Below are 19,689 nucleotides of genomic sequence, written 5' to 3'. Positions count from 1 at the left end.
GTGATGGTGATGGTGATGTTCTGAAAAGACTTCCATCCACAGGGGGGACAATGATATCTCCCTCCGCGGCCCGCCATCCCTCCCTCGGCCTCCTTCCTTTCCCAAACAAGGGTAGGATTTATCACTTCTTTCGTGGCAACATCTGGCTCATTTCCATCAAGTTCTTGTTTTCTTTCTTCTTTTTTTTTTTTTTTGTTTAATCTTTCATCTAAAGTCATTTGATTTCAGTTCAGTTGTATCTCCTGCCCGCTCCCCATCCCCCTTCTTGTTCGTTTGGCCTTTGGAGATAGCGAAGCAGAGGCGTGAGCACGCACTACCCACAGCTGACGACTCGGGTTAGAAGTGAAAGTGCTGGCTGGGACCTGACTTCTTTCTTTCTTTTCTGGCCACAGAGCCACAAGGCTGGGTCCCCAGTGAGCCGCCTGAGGACATCTTGTTACACCATCTGCCTGCTCCCCACCCGCCCCTTCCCAACCGCCGGGCTCTGTTGTCATTGCTAGATTTTTTTTTTTTTTTTGGTACGTTTTTGTTGGTTTTAGAAATTCGCTAGCTCTGTACTTTCTAGACTGGGCGTGCTAACATGAAAGCAAAACCAGGGCAAGGAGAACAAAGCAGGAGAGGCTGGCAGAAAGCTGGGGCACAGGTTGCAAGGCCAGTGCATGCTCCCGGGCAAGCCTGAAGACCTCTGAAAACTTCTCATAGCCCGAGGGTTTAAAATACCCACACTTCCTGCGCCTCAGAGAGGGTATGTGCAGAATTCAAGTGACTCACCAGTGGTGGTTTTCAAATGTGTCTGTCATAAGGAGGTATCATCAAAAGCCCATCCTGTTTCAGATCTTATTTTTTCCACTCTCAGCTCTGCAGACTATAAAAGCCCAACGCTGCAAACCAGTGTTTGTTTTGAGTGCAGAAAGTGAAGAGCGAATTAATTGTACTGCAGCAAGTAAAAACCCAACGCTTAAGGAAGAAAGAGAGAAAGAAAGGGAAAAAAAAGACGTGTAAACAGTGTGGGGATTGAGTTTCAAAGCCGTTGTTTTCGAAAAGTTTAATTATATTTCAACTCAAGCCAAACTGTCAAAACATGGGGCGGAGGGGGGGGTTGATCTGCCTGCTTTGAAAGCGCATTAGCCTTCTTATGTAAAAGCCTATAATTGATATCCAAGCCGAAACCAGAGACTGTGCAGAGAGAGGGGCTGGCCACTTGCAACCGCCCGAACAGCACTTCCCTGTGCACCACGTGCAGCTCTTCGGAGCTCGGTTTGTGAAGTGGAAAACAGGAGAGGAGAACAAAGGAAGCACAAAACGCCCCGTGAACGGAGAGGGTTTAAAATATCAGGCCTGGTTTACGCAACGCGTGGGCCCTGCGCCTTGTTGATGATCGTTTACATAAGAGGAAACCCAGGAGAGGCTCACGGTCCAAACAGCAAGGTTGTGGGTCCTAACAGACTGTGCCTTCTCGCTCCTGAGAAGCCGGCTGTGCCCTCACTGTCCTGGGGCTCAGGGCCAGCCTGGAGCCCCTCCTTGCGGACCACAGGTCCCAGTCCGGGACCGGTTTCAGGCTCCTCCTCCTCTTCCAGACTCCACTCGGTCACTTCCCCCAGAAAGGGACCCTGGGTGGTGGAGGCTTTGCCCTCCTCACCTGAGCTCCTATTCTGGCCTCTCCTTTGGGGATCTTCTAGAACTTTCTGGCTGCCACGGCGGAGACTCTTGATCCTATTCGCTTGATGTCCAAGAGTTCTCTGTGTTCAGAAAGCATTCTCGAGCAGAATCAGACGTGAGCTAAGGGAAAATTAAGTGTCAGCCACATGACATGTATTTGGCATCAGGCTAGAGGTGGTTTCCAACTGGATCGTGACAGGAATTGCAATGGCAAAAGGGCTGGGGATTACTGGGCTAAGGTGTGAGTTCTTAGAGGTGGCTGCTGCTTTTCCTCCAGGCCTCTGGCCTCTAGAGGGACCAGGTTCACCCAGCAGGCCCTGCTTGGGACCAGCTCTGTCATTTCATATTCCCTTTGGATGCTGGTAGTTTAAAACGAGCCTAGGTGCCTCCAGGGTGGACGCTTGCGCGACAAGAGCCCTGTCTTCTTCCCTCCTGGTGACACACAGTCACGTTCTTCCTCCTGGGTTCCTGACCTCCCCCAACTGTGATGCATCACCTGCCACCATTGGGTAGAGCGGACTTTCTGGTTTATGGTCTGGATCTCTCCGTTGACCTCCGAAGAGAGTTGCCAGATAAAATACAGGCTGCCCAGTTCAATGTGAATTTTAGATCAACAGGGAATCATTTTTAGTGAAAATATGCCCTAAGTACCAGGTTAAGGAAAGTAGGTCCCATGAAATATTTAGGACATGCTTATGCTCAAAAATTTCGTGTTGTTTGTCCGAAGTTCACGTTCAACTGGGCACCCTGTATTTTTGTTTGCTGAATCTGGCAGCTGGCTTGGAGTCCCCTGGGTGCTAAATGAATGTGGGCTGCGTCAGCTATGTGCGGGAGCAGATTCTAATCCGGATCAGAGCCTGGGGGGTGGGGAGGACTGCGGTTTTTCCTGCAAGTCCCTAGTGAATACAACCCCGTGGGCCAGATTTCCGCTGTTGCTTCCTCCTTGGCCTTGTTCTGTGTCTAGAGGTACGCGGTCTATGCCTCTGTCACAGCACTAGTTAAAGTTTAGCCCTAAGAGCTGCTTCAGCTGAGACCACGTTTGTTCCTCTGTGGGCGTGGCAGAGCTGGTGGCCTGGGCAGGAGAAGGTGGCACCAGGCTCCCTAGGCCATGCCTGGATGGGCGGAGTCGTCCTTCCGTCCACTCCAAGTGACTGGGAACCCGGCAGAAGTGGCAGAGCAGCAGCTCACAGCATGATAGCTTTCTCCTTTCTTATTCCAGACTGTTTGGAATCTATTAAGACATCACTTTTGGGGGGGTGCTTGGGTGGCTCAGTCAGTTGGGCGTCCAACTTCAGCTCAGGTCATGAGCTCATGGTCCGTGAGCTTGAGCCCCGCATAGGGCTCTGTGCTGACAGCTCAGAGCCTGGAGCCTGCTTCAGATTCTGTGTCTCCCTCTCTCTCTGCCCCTTCCCTGCTCATGCTCTGTCTCTGTCTCTCTCAAAAATAAATAAACATTTAAAATCACTCTTGGGATGCAGCAGAGGGTGCGGGAAAGTCCGAAATCAGCCACTCATGGAATACGAGAAAGGAGCACCTCTAATTAAAAGCAGCTCCCAGTGCTGTCTGTGGCACTGGAGACCCCGCTGATAAGGATGGCCTCTCCCCTCGCTGTTGTTGCTGGGGACAGGTGGCCTGGACAGACCCTGAGAAGGAGCACTTGGGCTCCTCAAAGAGGAGAGTCTGCACATGACATCTTCACCCCTAGACCTCTGCAAGTTCCTTCCTCTCTCCCTACCCCCACCCCTACCCAGAGCTGATGCTGGGCTCCAGGCTGGGCGCTCAGACAGAGACCGCACAGCTTAAAACTGCTCAGGGCCATCCTGTTTCTTTCATCTCAGATAGAAAAGTCCTCTTTCAAGTTCTCCAAGAAATGTTCTCAGCAGAAGGCATTGATTGCTGAGCACTGTTGTCGGACTCTGTATTTTCAAGATATTCACTCAATCGCACACGTATTCAAACACAGCCATGCTGTGTGACAGGTTGGCAGCATCGTGTTTATTTCACAGACCCTGGAGGGGGCCCAGAGATGGTGAACGATTGGCCCAGGGTCACACAGCAAGTCATTCATTCATATCATGTACGAGTGTAGGTAGCTTTGAAAAGGCAGAGAGAAAAACATGGAAAAGGTATCAAAGCTGATAGAATGGCCCAGAAGGCAGGGGCATCTCGAGCCAACAGTAATACAGCGGGGAGAGGGGACAGGGTGACAGCATGCCAGGGGGATGAATTACATCAAGAGCAGAGAGAGAGTGACTTTGCCAGGCAGGGGGCCTTGAGAGAGCATGGTCACAGCTGCAGTGCTAAGGTCACAGGCCAGATTGGGGGTGTCTGGTGCTGAAGTTGAGCCTCTGGGTCGTGGCTCTGAGATATCCGGCCAGTGGTGGTGGTCAGAGGGCTGGCTGGCCTGCGGCCATATGGTACGGACAGAGGGGAGGTCAGGAGGCCTGAGCCTGGTGTTGCTGCTGATATTAGCAAAATCAGGCAGGTCACCTCACCTCTCAGGGCCCTCACCTGGGTTCCTTAATCTGAAACCGATGAGGAGGACTGGATTTGACCACTTCTAAGATCTCCCTCTACGAGCTCTGATGTTCCAGAATTTGCTGTGAAGCTCCAGGCCGAAGCCCACTGTGTTGACTCAGCAATGGAGATGGTAGTGCAATCTCTGCTGATGTTTCCTGAACACCTACTATGTGCTGGGCTGCAGTGGCATCAGTCCGTTGACAGAGGCTGTAGAAAACGAGCTGGAGAAAGCACTCTTTGGGGCTAAGTTCTTCCTGGCCCCTGCACACGTGCTCACCGTCTCTTCTGCTCACCGGGAGTCGGCGGGCACAGAGGGATTTCTAGGTAGTTGCAGACACAAAGCCTCAGCAAGTTCTAGCTTTGATCTTAGCAAAGTTGTGCTCAGCAACTCTCGTGCACTCAGCTTCTCCTCAGGGTGGGGGGACCAATTTTGAAACAGATGAGTGTAAGCAGTACCCTGTTGAAGAGACTTTTCCAAAGCCTGTGGCCAATGACTGGGGGCGACACCAGAAGGACAGACGCCACCATCAGACCATTGAGGCACTGCTGAGGACTAATGAGGGCATGTAGTGCCCAGAAGAGGCCCTTACAAAGGGGATTGCCCAGGAAAGCTGGCAGTGATCAGGAAAGAGCAGGTGAAATAGGCTTCCGCATGCTGGTATCAGATGCAAGAGACCCAGAGGAGAACAGAGGGCTTTAGGGAAAAGGCACAGATTGGACTCAGGGGCACAGGATAGGAGCAGGGGAGGCAGGGAGGCCAGTGGCGGTGGTGAGGCTGGACGCCGTAGGAAGGGCTGGGGACTCTCGCTGCCTTATTTGGTGCATTAAAATGCTATATCATGACTCAATTCCTCATGGTTAGAAGAAGCAATGTCTAGGTGACTTGGCCTCCCATTAGCCTGGACAGTCCTGGCCCTGCTCTTGTAACTGTGAAGACCCTCACCTTTCCTTCCTCAAAAGCACACTTGTTTGAACAATGCGTTATATGGTCACCCTGGTAGAGCGGAACCAGATGATCATTTGGAAAGCCCAAGTGACACCAATAGGGCAGATGAGATTCTGGAAGAATGACACCCAAATTTCACTGCATGACCCAGAACTGGTCCCTTTCAACGCAACCACCTCTTTCCAAGATGCTCCAAGTTCTTCTCATTAAGGACTATTTGTCCTCAGGGCCATATTGCTCCCCAATGCCAGCTTTACACTAAAGTTCTGGCCCTAAGACAAAGATTTTTCGAACCCCAAACAACCAGGTAGCACTTTGGAAGCTGTCTTCGATTCTGTCTCTCTAGATGCTGACTCTCCACCCCTCCTTAAACATTCATTCTTGGGGCACTCGGGAGACTCAGTCGGTTAAGCGGCCGACTTTGGCTCAGGTCATGATCTCACGGTTCCTGAGTTCAGCCCCAGTGCTGACAGCTCAGAGTCTGGAGCCTGCTTCAGATTCTGTGTCTCCCTCTCTCTCTGTCCCTCCCTTGCTCACACTTTGTCTGTCGGTCTCTCAAAAATAAATAAACATTAAACATTTTTTTAAAAAACCTTTCATTCTCTCCATTCCATATCTTGAGAATTTAATGCTGTAAATGTGAATGCTTTTATTAGGAGAGTTCTGTACAGAACTATCCCAGGGTAATCACACTCAAGGGGAGGCCAGGGGGCCCTTGGGAGGTGGTCTGACCTGGTAGAGATGACATGGTCCCCAGATTCCCAGCCCCCGTTACACATGGTCATGGATGGGTTTCTCATGAGTCAAAGGGTATAAGGTTTGTGAGAGGACCAAACAAAGTAAAAAATTACTAACAGTAAAACTTAAGATATGACAATAGGTTAGTTAGTGGTGAAGCTGTCTGTGGTCCTGAGGCCTTCCTAAAGTACTTAGTCACCTCTGTGTGCCCTGCCCACTCTGCTAACTTGTGGCTCTGACCCCACAAGAGTTATGAGGCACAGATCCCCCCCCACCAGAATCCCAAAGCGCTGACCGAATCCACCCCCGTGTCTCAGCAGATTTTCACTTTCTCCTTTCCTTGTGCCCACAGACCTGAACCGGCCTGGAGACAAGGATATGCCAATGCACCTCAGGATGCAAAGGGCTTTTGTCGCTCTGAGTTCTAAGTTCACGCCCCGCACTATTCCTCGCCCTGGGGATACAACAGGGATCCAAGCCCTCCCTGCCCTCATGGAGCTTACACTCTAGACCGAGGGATAGACAGCCAGCAGGTAAACAATCGGATCCTGTAAGGGCAGGCAGCACTGAGTGTGTGAGCGGAGGTGATGCGGAGTCTGTGACTGGGGGGTGGGGCTTCTGTCTTAGGGTCGTTGGATGAGCCTCTCGATGGGGTGGCGTCTGGCATTTGCTGGCGTTTAATGTGATGATTTGTGAGAAGCACCTTGCAGGGTAATGGCCCCAAGTCAGGCCCCAGTGGCTGTTTGCAGAAGAGTCAAGCCCAGTGGGGCCAGACGTGCAGATGTGGGTGAGTGGATTAGCACGAGAGGCCATGGGACGGCCCGTCTCTTCATGGTAATGACTTGGGGGTTTTGTGAGCTTTTTCTCTAATTATGACGAGAAGCCACTGGAAGTTTTGATTGGAGGAGTGTATGACTGACATTTTGAATGACTATCTTTAAGCCACTATACGAGAACTAAGTGGTGGGGATGCCTGGGTGGCTCAGTCGGTTAGTGTCTGTCTCTTGATTTCAACTCAGGTCATGATCTCCAGGTTCATGAGATCGAGCCCTGCATCAAGCTTCATGCTGACAGTGCTGAGCCTGCTTGGGATTCTCTCTCTCTCTTTCTCTCTCTCTGTCCCTCCCCCAATTGTGCATGCTCGCTCTCTTAAAATAAATTGTGCATGCTCTCTCTCTTAAAATAAATAAATAAACTTAATTTTTAAAAAATTAGGTGCTAGAAGAACAAAACATGGAGACATTTTAGAAGATTATTGCAACAGTCAGGGTGAAAGGTAATGGTGTGTGGGGTCCAGTGAGAGCAGTGGGGGTGGCGAGAAGGGATTTCATTCTAGCTGAATTTCAAGGGTAGAGCTTATAGGATGTGCTGATGGGTTAGCTGTGGAAACTGAGAGAAAGAGGGAACCTCTGGTGATGTGAAGGGTTTTAGCTTTGGCTGTGTGGTGAGTCCATCCGTGGGAGTGGGGAACACTGGGGAGAAATCAAGACTTTGGTTTTGGCTAGCTTGACTTTGAGATGCTAACTAGACACCCAAGTGGAGATGTTGAGTAGCAGTTGTATATATTTTTGTATTTTGAGTAGCAGTTGTGTGATATTAAAAATATTCAATAGTACCTCAGAAAGGTAAACATAGAATTACCATATGATTAAACTGATAAGAACAGATACTACACTTGATCTTAGACAAAAGGCGGAGGGAGGGGGTGATGGTCATGGTGGGGGGCACTTGTGGGGAGAAGCACTGGGTGTTATATGGAAACCAATTTGACAATAAACTGTTAAAAAAAAAAAGAATTACCATATGATCCAACCATTCTACTTCTGGGCATAGACCCTCAAAGAATTAAAGGCAGGGACTCAAACGGATGTTTCTACAGCCATGTTCGTGGCAGTGCTACTCACAATTGCCATGGGGTGGAAATGACCCAAGTGCCCATCGGTAGATGAAAGGATCAACAAAATATGGTAAACATATATAATGAGATATTATTCTGATATGGGCTACAACATGGCGGAACCTTGAAGACATTATGCTAAATGAAATAAGTCCATCACAAGAGGACAAATATTCTGTAAGTCCACTTATATGAGGGACTTAGAAAAGGCAAATTCGTAGAGACAGAAAGTAGAATGGTGGTGGCCAGGGGCTGGAGGATGGAGGAGTGGGGAGTTAGTGTTTCATGGAAATGGAGTCTCAGTTTGGGAAGGTGGAAAAGTTCTGGAGAAACATGGTGGTAATATTTGCCCAGCAGTGTGAATATATATAATGGCACCCAAGGTACTGTTAAGAATGGTTAAAATGGGACACTTGGGTGGCTCCATCAGTTAAGCGGCTGACTTCAGCTCAGGTCATGATCTCACAGTTTGTGGGTTTGAGCCCCGTGTAAGGCTTTGTGCTGACAGCTCAGAGGCTGGAGCCTGCTTCGAATTCTGTGTCTACCTCTCTCTCTGACCCTCCCCTGCTCATACTCTGTGTCTCTCTGTCTCTCAAAAATAAGTAAACGTTGAAAAAATTACACAAAAAATGGTTAAAATGGTAAATTTTGTGTTATATACATTTTCCACAATAAAAAAGAATTCACTGTGGACAGGAGTACCAGCCAGTCAGAATGGGCATGGGCCGTGAAGATAGGCCCCCTGTAGCGGGTGTCCACCAATGCCAGCCCTGGTAATACATATATAGTTGAATGAGGAAGCCCAGGTCCTTGTGCAGACCTGGCATTAAAACCAGTAGCACTGGTCAGACCCCCGGGGAGGAGAGTGTAGGTATGGAGGACTGGGGGGTGGGCAAAAGGTAAAGGAGGACCTCCAACCTCTCCGTGACCAAAGCTCAAGAACAAGAAGCTCTGTAGCAAAGGTGCTGGATGGCAAGTCGGAGACGTCACTCTCCTCCAACAGAGCACACCCACGATGAAGTGGATTGATTTCCACACCATGTGCTGCTCCTTCAGCTAAATGCACCAACATTCTTCCTTCCACCCGTGTCCATCCACACCCTCTTTGAACCATCTGACCTCTTTGCCATCTGCACATTTCATTGCCAACACACTTAGTTTCTCCGCTGGGTTTCCTTCATGCTATTCCCAAGCCTACTGCCCTACAGAGGCTTTTTGCTTCTTGCCCGAAAAAAGTCACAGCCTCCTCTGGCCCCCTGACCTAAGGAGGCTGGAAGAAATGGCACCCCATGGAGGTGAGGTCAGGGGGGGACCGAGCTTCCCGAGAGTCAGAACCCCAGGAGGACCATGAGGGGGTAAGGAATGCAGTTCCGGAGACAGAGACCCCACAGGTAAACCTGGTTGAGGACAGATCCGAGCAGCCAGGATCCAGAGAGAAGGGCTAATGTCACACCTAATGGCGAACGAGCTCCGGGCTGGAAGAGGAGTCCACACCGCCTCAGAGCCGGTGAGTCAGAGAGCGTGTGTCTCTGTCGAATGTCCCGCTGTTCCTGTCCCAAAGAATCCTAAAAGGCAGCACATAGCAGCAGATGCTTCCGAGCCAGCCTCCCTGCCTCCTGTCCACCCATCCCAGAGCTGGGCTCTGAGAGGGACAGTCCCCTCCTTGGATATGCAGGTCTTCAAAACCTCTTGCTGCACAGCTGACATGGAGATGTCTTACCCCCACATTTGCCACCTCTGTGATTTGCACTTGGCCTGCCTTTGAGATCTGCCTCCTCTGCCTCATTTCTTGCCCACAACTGTTCTGCCAAGAGCTTTTCCCTGCTCGACACACAGCCCTGAGCTTTCCAAGTCTGCTCTAGCTCTGCCTTGCTGCAGGAATCCTTGATTTCCCTCATCTCTTGTATCAACTGCTACCAAGTCCTATTTGCAGAGGTGGGTTTCCCGTGCGGGTAATAAAGTTGACGCATCAGGATCCCTAACCTTCATCGTCCCCTCCGTGGACCAGGAGGCTCCATGGCAATCTGTGCAAATGGGCGTGTGTTTGATATAGTGTGTGAAAGCAAAGTGAGTAGGGTAAGATTCTTGTCTTTTCCACCGTGACTTTGCCTCCATGTGCCTCACCAGTTTGTTATGGTGTTGAAGTGGCTTTGAGCATTTGGGGGATCTGGCTAAGGGGAAATTGAGTTGGGGAGACATGTGGTTTGGATTCCATAGGCTATCTCTGCCATTTGTATGCCATCTGCATACATTGAGGTATTACTCACTGTTGTGGGGTAGAAATGGACCCCACAGATGCCCCTCTGGCCCCTGCGGCATTGTCTGGGCGCGCATCACGGCACACGTAGATCCTGAGGCATCTGTGTCCAGAACCAGATCCCCAGGAATGCAGAAGCAGCATTCGCAATGTGTGGGGCCAGCATCCGGACTGTGGAGGGCTCCTTCAGTTGACAGATGTGTGCGATCCTACAGAGAGAGCTCCATTCTCACTGACACCTAGTCAAAAGGAAAAGTTCTGTCCTGTCAGGAATATCTCTAGTATTGCAGCAAATACCAATTATGAATGCACAAAGCTGACTTACAGAGGCCAGGGGCTAGGGAGCCTGTGGCTGATGGACACATGGGAGGCTGTGGAGCCCTTAGAAGCTGGTAGTTGTGGGGTGTGGGTGTGGGAGTGCGGGTCTCTTTAGTCCCCATACATATATAATGCATACGTTCTATATTTTGTATGCATGTATTGTATATATACATGTGTGTGAGCTACATAATATATACATGCATATTTCCCATGTGTATAAATTAGGAGATCCATATGTATATGTATTACAGAGTTTGTTCCTCAACAATGAAGAAGTCAAGGGAAACCCGGAGATTTGGTTGTGACAGGAGATGAGGAATTTGGGATTCTCAGTTCAAGCCATTGACAAGCAGGGGGTCCCATGTCCCTATCCCCGTACCGCTTCCAGGGACGGTCCGATCTGTCCCTGGAGTCAGGAAGGAGCTTGCAAATAAGAGTGAGATGGAGTCGCTCTCATCGACCCCCCCCAGACAGCAGCCCTTTGCCTGCTCCAGGGTGGTCAGGTGGGCAGTGGGGGTGGCACAAATAGACTAGGGCTCTGTGAATGGGGTCAGGGGCCCCGGGGCATGCCAGGGGGTACAAGCAGCACCCCAACACACACTGAGCCGAACGCAGGTCTGTTGACATGCCAGGAGCCTTTCGCCAGGCGAGCCGTGAGTCAGGAAGCCGCCGGAAATGAGGAGGGGCGCAGACAGGGCCACGGCCAAGCCTGTGCTCCAGATTCCACAGCCTCTCCAAGCGGGTGGAAGACTAGAACGATGTGAGCTTTTGACAACTGTAAATCTGCCTGAGCATTGGTTTGCCTGAAAGGTTGGAAAATTCGGTTAAAATTCAAATAAGACTAATAGCATTGGAGTCACGAGTGTAGTTTTTATGTAAATTATGCTCCCGGATTTCTGTGAAGTCAATCCAAAGCGTAATGAGTACTGGTTTTTTATTTCATTTGTTTTTGCTCCAGAGGGTAAGTTTTGATCATAAGGGGACACGGACCGCCCTCCGACATGCACCTGTGAGCACACAAGTAGTGCAGTAAATACACACATATTTGCCATCAGAAGTAATGGGAAAGATGAGAAATGTCCCCAAGGTGGTGGTAAGTGTCAGGTGAGGTAGTGGGTGACTGAACTCCAGGTGTGAGCAGCCTCTGAGCCCCGGGGAGGAAGAGGAAGTCTGCCGTGGGAGTGGTTGTGCCTCTGATAAACTTTTCAGGGTGGCAGCCTGTTTACACTGCTCTGTCTAGCCCTGGGCAAAGAGCTGGGCATGACTTGCTTTTGTTTACACTAACGGCTCCAGCTCCAGACTGGATTCAGGGTGGAACTTCAGGAAGAGGGACCCGAGGACCTCATGACCCTGGAATCCCATCTCTGGCCGCAGTGACCTGTACTGAATCTCCCTGGGTCTGGGATTCCTAATCTGAGCCTCGACACCCTTCTTCTCTTGGCTTTGGCTTTGTCCTAGGTGAACTTCTCTACCTCACCCTCGGTAAATCAGAACCAAACTTGGGTCATCCCTGTGCCCCCAAACCACAGCCTGACTCCTCAGCCATCCAGGCAACAGCTGACGGAGAGAAGGGGACTCTCTAGAACACGTGGTCAGGCATGAGAGGTTTTCTCCTCTCCCCGCAGGATCCATTTTCAGGGCTCAAGAGAAAACAGTCGGCAGTTAACATAGTGGGTCTGTAGTAGAGGCTGCTGTACATTTGGCCCTTGTGCAGTTTTTCCTAAGCTTTTAAAAATGAAAACAGTAGATTTCAGCTCTGACGGGCTGCAGCGTGGCCATCCCACTTTTCCATGCTGTGAAGGCAGCGTCTCTGGGCCGCATAACCCCGGGTGCCTTGCTGGGGAGGACAGTGTCCCCAGGAAGGGCGAGGCTGCACCAGGCCACCTTCTAATTGGAGCCAGAGGCTTTCAAGTTTTCCTGGCGACAGAGCTCCAACGAGGAACCCCAATACCTAAAGCAGAGGAGGAGGACCTGCTGTCTTTGGAGATGGGGGAGGGGATCTCAGAGGTGGAGGGTGACCCCACGCCCGCCATGGGCTCCCCAGGTAACTCCGTGGAACCCCATGGAATATGGTTTGCAAATAATACTATACCCTGCTGTTTGGAGCGCCCCCAAACCAGGGGGAAGGACCTGCCAACTGTCTGTTCCCTGCAAGAATCAACCTACAATTCCAGAAATACTACAGTTCTGAAAAACCAGACCAAGCCCCTACCCCATATTCAGAGCCCTGCTCCTCAAGTCACCTTCCTGTCAGCCAGAATCATCCCAACCTGGGCGCCCGGGAGTTGCCGACTCAGCTCATTCTGTTCCTAGTATTTGACATGACAAGCCCCCTTCTCCCGGGTCCACTTGTCTTCCAGGAAACAGCCAAGCCCTGAGTGCAGGGGGGAGGGGTTGAGAGCCGGCTCCCCTCTCGAAGATGTGGCTGGGATGAAGGAGAAGTGGAGGGTGCAGCCTGGAGGAACACTTCCCAGAAATGGAGACTCTGCCACTTTGGGGCAGGCTCCTTGCATTGCTGATCTGTGTCATCGTCCTTCCCAGCAGCGTCTGAGGAACACAGGACCTGGGAGGTGACCTTCCAGTGCAGAATCCGAAATTATTTCGGAAGGTAGTTGAAGTCTTACCTGTGCACAGCATGTGCTGCTTCGTCAGTGGCTAGCCCTGGAGTTCAGCGGCCAGATAGCAAGATTCGATACTGACACGAGGAAGGGGCCAGCGGGTGGTCATGGTTAATCCCCCCTGACCATGCCTCACAACACGGCGGAAGCGACTGGAGGATCCAGGGGGTCAACCATTGCCATTGCAGTCCTCTGCCCAGAGAAGGAAAGGGAAATAATGAAGTGGGGAGAGAAGGTAAGTGCAAAAGAAGAAGAAGGCTCACATTTCTGACTGTCTGCTACGTGCCAGCTGCATTGCACTTATCTTTTGGTACTATATTTATGTTTTATTTTTATTAAAAACATCTTTAAATGTTTTTAAAAATTTATTTTTGAGAGAGTGAGAGACAGAGAAAACAAGCAGGGAAGGGCAGAGAGAGAGAGAGAGACACAGAATCCGAAGACAGGCTCCAGGCTCCGAGCTAGCTGTCAGCACAGAGCCCGACGCGGGGCTCGAACCCACGAACCGTGAGATCATGACCTGAGCTGAAGTCAGACGCTTAACCGACTGAGCCCCCCAGGTGCCCCTGTACTATTTTTAATTCATATAACCACTCTGCAGGGTAGGAATCACTCCGCTCATTTTACAACCCTAATGGAGAAACTGACGCAGAGTGGTTTGGTTTGTCAAGGTCACACAGCAGAGTTGCGTCCTTCAGCGCTGGTGACAGGGAGGGGAGTGAAGAGGCTGCCGGGAACAGTGGAACTGGCTGAGAGAAAGTGGCTGGAAGCCTCTGCTGGGAACCTTTCAGAGGGGCAGTTGCGCTGGTGTCCTAGGGGAGTCATTAAATCCACAGCCTCCTAGAAAGGAAGGTGGCCCGGGGGACACCTGCTCACGGCTGGGCTGCGTGTGAGCAGCCAACTGTGAGGGGTTTTGAGGTTTCTGAGCCTTCCTTGACGTCTTCTAGGCTTCTCTGCTACTGGCATCTAGGACTGAATTCAGCAAGACAGGTTTGGAACATTCCAGAAAATGATGCTGTGTGCAAAGGAGAGGGCACAAACAGAAGCTCTCAAATCAGACAGACTCAGCCAGGTCCCAGCTCGGCCACTGACTGTGTGACTTTGGGCAAGTGACTGAACTCCTAGCTTCAGTTTCCTCAACCATGAAATGGGGATAAGAATAGTATCTCCCTCATAGGGCTGTTTTAAGGACAAAATGAGGTAATGTATGTAAAGCACTTAGCACCAAATCTGGCATATATTAGATGCTCAGTGTCCATTGGCTTTTATTATTTTTAGTATGTCCCAGTTAAACAGCTATGATCTAAGATGCATCACATCAATAGAAGTTTCTAGAAAAGCAGCTCAGGTTTGCTTTTTTTTTTTAATTAAAAAAAAAATGTTTGGTCCGATGTGTGCCCTGTCCTTGGCCAGTCTCCATGTAAAGTTTATGGGGGTGGTGGTAGGGGAGGAACCAGAAGGGCGGGATCCAAGAGAAAAGAGTTACTTAAGTGGTACCATCTGAAAATGCCAGGGGCGCAGTTAGATTTTAGGCAACTTCTCTTGGAACTCTGCTTTTCCTACAGAACAGCATTTTACCTCCTGGCCAACAGGATGCCTCAGATTCCATCGAGATCCATTTGTTTGGAGTCTCAAAGCCTTTGTGGGCTTCAGAAAGGTCTGGGAAAAGTAATGTCTTAAGCCATTGTCCCTGGCAGACATCAGATAGCAGACATATAGAGGGACCCTGTCCTACGGACCATTTCACCAGTACTGGGGCTGGAGGCGGGCAGGTCGAGAGACTGTGGTGAGTGGGACTAGCTAATTCCTAGGAGCAACCGCCTTTTCTGGAGCTTTCCCCCCAGTTGGTCATGGATGGGGCTCCAGTGGCTCCTCTCCTTGGTTCCCAGGCAGAGAAATCATGTCCTACTTGGTGACTTCCAGGTAGAGAGAGAAAGGGTGCATGGTGAGAAGGTGGGAAATGGAGAGCCTGGTGTCGCAGGCCAGGTTTTGCAGCATATGTAAACAGCAAGCCCAGGCTTACCAATGGGAGCTCTTGGTCTGAGTGACGGAAGGCTCTGCCCCTTGCCCATTGACGGTGGTTTGCACATGTGCGTGCTCGCACACCCTGTTCTCTCTCTTACACATACACAAGTGAAAGGGGCAGCGAGCAGGGACAGGTGTAGAGAACCAGTGTCCAGACTCTCCTGCGGGTCCCCACCCAGCTGTCCCTCATTAGGCCCCATTCACCGGGATCCTGTGCTTGGAAAGAAGCTGACAGGTCAGCCATAGTTTAGGCAGAAAGTGTCATGGGGTCTGGGCTACTCTCACTACATGGAAGTGGGTTCCAAGTCGGGTCCCAGGACTTTCTGTCTCTCTTCTACGTAGATAGAAGCCGCTACTGGACGTCTCTCTTGCCTTCTTCCCCAGCAGTAGCTTCTTTTACTTTCCATGGTCTTTGCGGGAAAGGTAGGAGGGGACCCCAACCAAGCCCTGCCCCACTCTGTAGCTGACTCACGTGCCAAAGCGGCATTTTCTTTCGTAAGTGCCCCGATCTGCAAACACTCTTGCTATCCTGGACACACACTTGGCTGTATTAAGGCTCCATGATTCCTCGAGTGTTTGAGACATCAGCTTTCCCTGAGAGTCTTCAGACCCACCCCGCTGCCCTTCAATTTTGACCTTTGTCCCCAAATGTCCTACCTCCAGTAACTGGGATTTGTATCCTTTTTGCCAACAGGCAGCTCCAAGCCCCAAAGAACGTGTAGGTTTGTGAAGTGATTCTGAGCAGCGTCCGTGACTGTCCTGCCATCAGATTTGCAGAAGATAAACAGATAGAAGGAAGCGACTCCTCCCTCCTATTAAAAATAAATAAGATTTTAAATTTCTTTTTAAGAGAGCGCTCCTCTCTTCTCTGAAAATAAATGTACAATTGTCTTGAAAACCCTCCAAGCCGAAAATACACAGTACTGATGTTCCCACGCCATTAGGCTCCTTCCCAGAACCAGGAACCCTAACCTGGAAACCAGCATTTCTTTGAAAAACAACGTCAGTGTTTGTGAGTTGGCCATGTGCGTTTTCCAGGGAGGGGTCCGCGGCTTTCATGTGAAGATGGGGGCTCTTGACTCAACAGAGAATAAGAGTCACTGCCCTGGGCCAACTGTGACCCCCCGTCTTTTACCCTCATGGATGATTCACCCCCAAAGTTCTTTCTCTGCAGGCACCCCCCCCCCAGCCTCCCTCCCTGCTTGGCTAAGCAATGTTGACTCCCTCATCTCTTGCCTGGAAACATCCTGCTACCCCCCTGCTCCCAGCCTCTCTCTCTTTCTCACCCACAGTCTGTTCTTGGCGATGCTGCCAGAACGTTGGTCCTTGAATGCCCAGGTTTGTGGCAGTTTCTCAGCCTCTGACTCTGACTGTGATGTTTGCAGCAGGATCCTCTCATGCCAGCAACCCCAGCCCCCTATCCGCTCCCCTCCCAAACTTCTTAATGCGCTGTCCTGGGTTTTCATCCTGGTTCTGCCTCTCCATAGCTGTGTGGCCTTTGCCAGCTTACTTAACCTCTCTGAGCCCCGATGTCCTCATCTGAAAATGGTGTTAAGGTGTCTCTATCCCCGCCGGTGTTTGATGAGGACCAAATGGGGTAGTACATGTAACAGACGGCGCCAACTAAATTACTTCACTGAGGTCCCCACCCTGCCCCCCCACCCCCACCCTCCCCTCCTGTACTGCCCGGTGCTGCGCTTTGCAGAGCGGCTTTGCCTGACAGTTTCTCACAACTCAAAGTCACCTCTGAGGTCTGCAGCTGGTGGTGCGCGCTTGGGGATCTGGGGTGAGAGCTGTCGGGATTGTGTCAAAGGAAAGTGACCGGGATGGGGGGGGAGTATTTAAAAGGTAGGGCGGGGCCTCAGGGTTGTTTAGGAGATACTCTCTGGGGTGGGCATCTAGCTTTGCCAGCATCATCCCAACGGGCTTGGGCTGGACCCCAGAGGGAAGGCCTGGAGAGGGTCTAGGAAGCAGGCAGCTGTCCTTTCATACTAATGTCCGGACCCCTGAGCAGCCTTTCGTCATGGGGTCACTTGGGGTGAGAATCGTCCCGACCTTGTCTAGACTGTGCTCAGGTAAATGACCGGCGCCCCTCCCCCACCCAATCTCCTCGCTCTCCCCAAGTCCCTCTGCCTCCTTCTGCTTGGCATTTTTATTCCTGGTTCAGACCAGAAATAGAGATTGTGTTTGCCAGTTGATTTGTGAAAATCACAGAGCCATTATCTCCCACAGAGGAACTTCTTAAAACACGAGTCATTTTTTTGTTCCTATAAATTGTCTGTTGACAACTCTTTGTGTGTCTGTAAAGTACCGGAGCTTTTGAGAAGAAAGGTGTTCTCAAAACACAAGGTATTATTATTTTTGTCATTATCATTATTTATTAACACAGGGCTCTTAAAACGGCAATCAGCATGGAAAGCAATTATTTTGTTTGCTTTGGCTCTATCTGGGTCTTATGACAGCAAGGTGTGATGTCTAAAAAACCAAGTCACTGGAGAACAATAAAAATCCGCGGTGTTTGGATGCCTCCCGTCATCTGCAGCCTTCACAGACATTAATTCATTAATTCCCCAGGGTCATAAAGACATGAACACTACTATTCCCAGCTTCAAAGACTCAGAGAAGTTGTCCAATCTTGGAGCTGCCAGGAGCAAGATCCCCACGCTGCAGGACTATTTGCAACCTTTGGGATGGCTGGAAATGTCCTTTCTGGTGGCACAGCAGGACCCCCAGAGCCGACACCTTCTGCAGGCCAGCAGCAGTTAAAAGGGCAGGGATGGCAGTGTCCCTTCCATGAGGAGGACCACTTTCCTCACCCTCGTCCACACACAGTGACAACCCGTGGTGTCCCCGGCCGCTCAGTTGGTCCCATGTGGCCGGGTTGATGACATCATGTTGAAATATGCCAGAACGAAACAAGATAACAACAGTCCCAACGAACAGATGCCCCTCTTGTAGCTTGTGAGGAAGCTCGTGTCTCTCAGGGTTGGGTTTGGAGTTCTTGGGCAATCTTGGATCTTTGTGTGGACACAATTCTGCCTACAGCCCTGGCAGAACTTGTGACGGGCAGGGCCCCCACATCCATCCGCTCATAGGCAGCGGTATGATAAGGAAATGCAGTGTGCTGTCTGGGCTTTGGGTTGACAGTCATGTAAACCTTGGTTCTAAACCCTGAACTCACCTCTGGGGCCCCTAGGGTGGCTCAGTCAGACTCTTGGTTTCAACTCAGGCCATGATCTCAGTTTTGTGGGTTCGGGACCCACGTTGGGCTCCATGCTGACAGGGCGGAGCCTGCTTGGGATTCTCTGTCTCCCTCTCTCTCTCTGCCCCTTCCCCACTTGTGCTATCTCTATCTCTCTCAAAAATAAATAAAAATAAACTTAAAAATTAAACCCTGACTCACCTTTTACTAGCTATGTGCTTTGGGGCAAGTAATTTCCAAGCCTATGTCCTCACTGGCAGGATGGGACCAATAAATATCTTCCCTGTGGAGTTGTTGTGAAAATTATTGTTAATATGTAAGTAGCGCCAGCCACAGCAAGGGAGGTGGCCGGAGAGGAGCCTCCTACTGACGGACAGGAACTGACTGTGTGTTCAGCAGTGTCATTCTGATGGCTTGAAAGTGGCCATGGCAAAAGTCTTGCCCCCTCCCTGGAAATCAGCAAATGCTACAAAGCAGGGCTTTTGTTTTTTTCCTCCCCACAGTCCTATTTATCAGCACACTATTGCATAGTAGACACTCAATAAATGTAGCTATTATTAGTAAACTCAGGTAAAACCATGTTGATTCAAAATGTACAAATAGAATACATCCATTATATGGAACACAAAATCACTGCTTGTTTCACAAGAAAAGTGATATCACCTCTGCCCCAAATTGATCACCCAGAAAGATGAATGCATGGCCTCTTTTGGTACAAGGAGCTGGTCATAGAGATCGATTGCTTTTGCTTATTGAACTTGGGAGCATATTTTGTGTTGCTTCTAGTAACTCTAGTAATTGTTTGGCTTATAAGGATGTGCTGACTAAAACACAAACTGACAGGGGAAAAAAAAGAGAGTTTTAGAAATAGTTTTCACTATTTCCATGAATAAGCAGCTTGTCAATCAGCAAACATCCAACACTGTGCTAAATCTACGGCTGATGCAGGAAATTGACAAGAATGATTCTTGACTTCGTGAAGTTCATAGGCTGCAAGGGATAGCACAAGAGAAGGCACAGTTAATTGGAGCAACTGGCTTAGTCGGTTGAGCATATGACTTCGGCTCAGGTCATGATCTCACGGTTTGTGAGTTCGAGCCCTGGGTCGTGCTCTGTGCTAACAGCTTGGAGCCCAGAGCCTGCTTCAGATTCTGTGTCTCGCTCTCTCTGCCCCTCCTCCCACTTGCACTCTGTCTCTGTCTCTCAAAAATGAATGAAATTTTAAAAATTAAAAATAAATGAAAAAATAAACCCTAAAAAACAAATGTCATTTGCAAATACATTATGTGCTATGATTTCCTTCCACATATAGGAAACTCAGGCACAGACAACTGACTTAAGATTTTTTCAGGTCACATATCTAGTAAGAAGCCAAGCTGAGATCTGAACTCAGATTGTGGATCCCAGAGTCTTCTCAGTAATAATTAGGGAAGAAGAGATGATGGCCTTATACACCGAAATGAAATGTATAGAGATAATCAGAGAATGGACAAATTAGAGGTTAAT

The 19,689-nt window shown here is 50.0% G+C and overlaps 1 long non-coding RNA gene and 1 pseudogene across 1 annotated transcript in view; one reads left to right on the top strand and one right to left on the bottom strand.

The window, feature by feature from the left end:
* LOC115285033 overlaps positions 1-15,855 on the top strand; it is a 120,667-nt gene extending 104,812 nt beyond the window's left edge. Inside the window, exons 3-4 of the long non-coding RNA XR_003905398.1 lie at positions 6,216-6,396; positions 15,676-15,855. This is a non-coding gene — a long non-coding RNA (uncharacterized LOC115285033). The remainder of the gene's footprint in view (positions 1-6,215; positions 6,397-15,675) is intronic.
* On the bottom strand, positions 7,445-7,569 carry LOC115286061 (annotated as a pseudogene).
* Positions 15,856-19,689: the final 3,834 nt, after the last annotated feature.

Source organism: Suricata suricatta, chromosome 2, assembly GCF_006229205.1.
Source record: "Suricata suricatta isolate VVHF042 chromosome 2, meerkat_22Aug2017_6uvM2_HiC, whole genome shotgun sequence".
Classification (NCBI taxonomy): domain Eukaryota; kingdom Metazoa; phylum Chordata; class Mammalia; order Carnivora; family Herpestidae; genus Suricata; species Suricata suricatta.
Note: the sequence above shows the minus strand (reverse complement) of the source record. Positions and strands in the feature narration are given on the sequence as shown.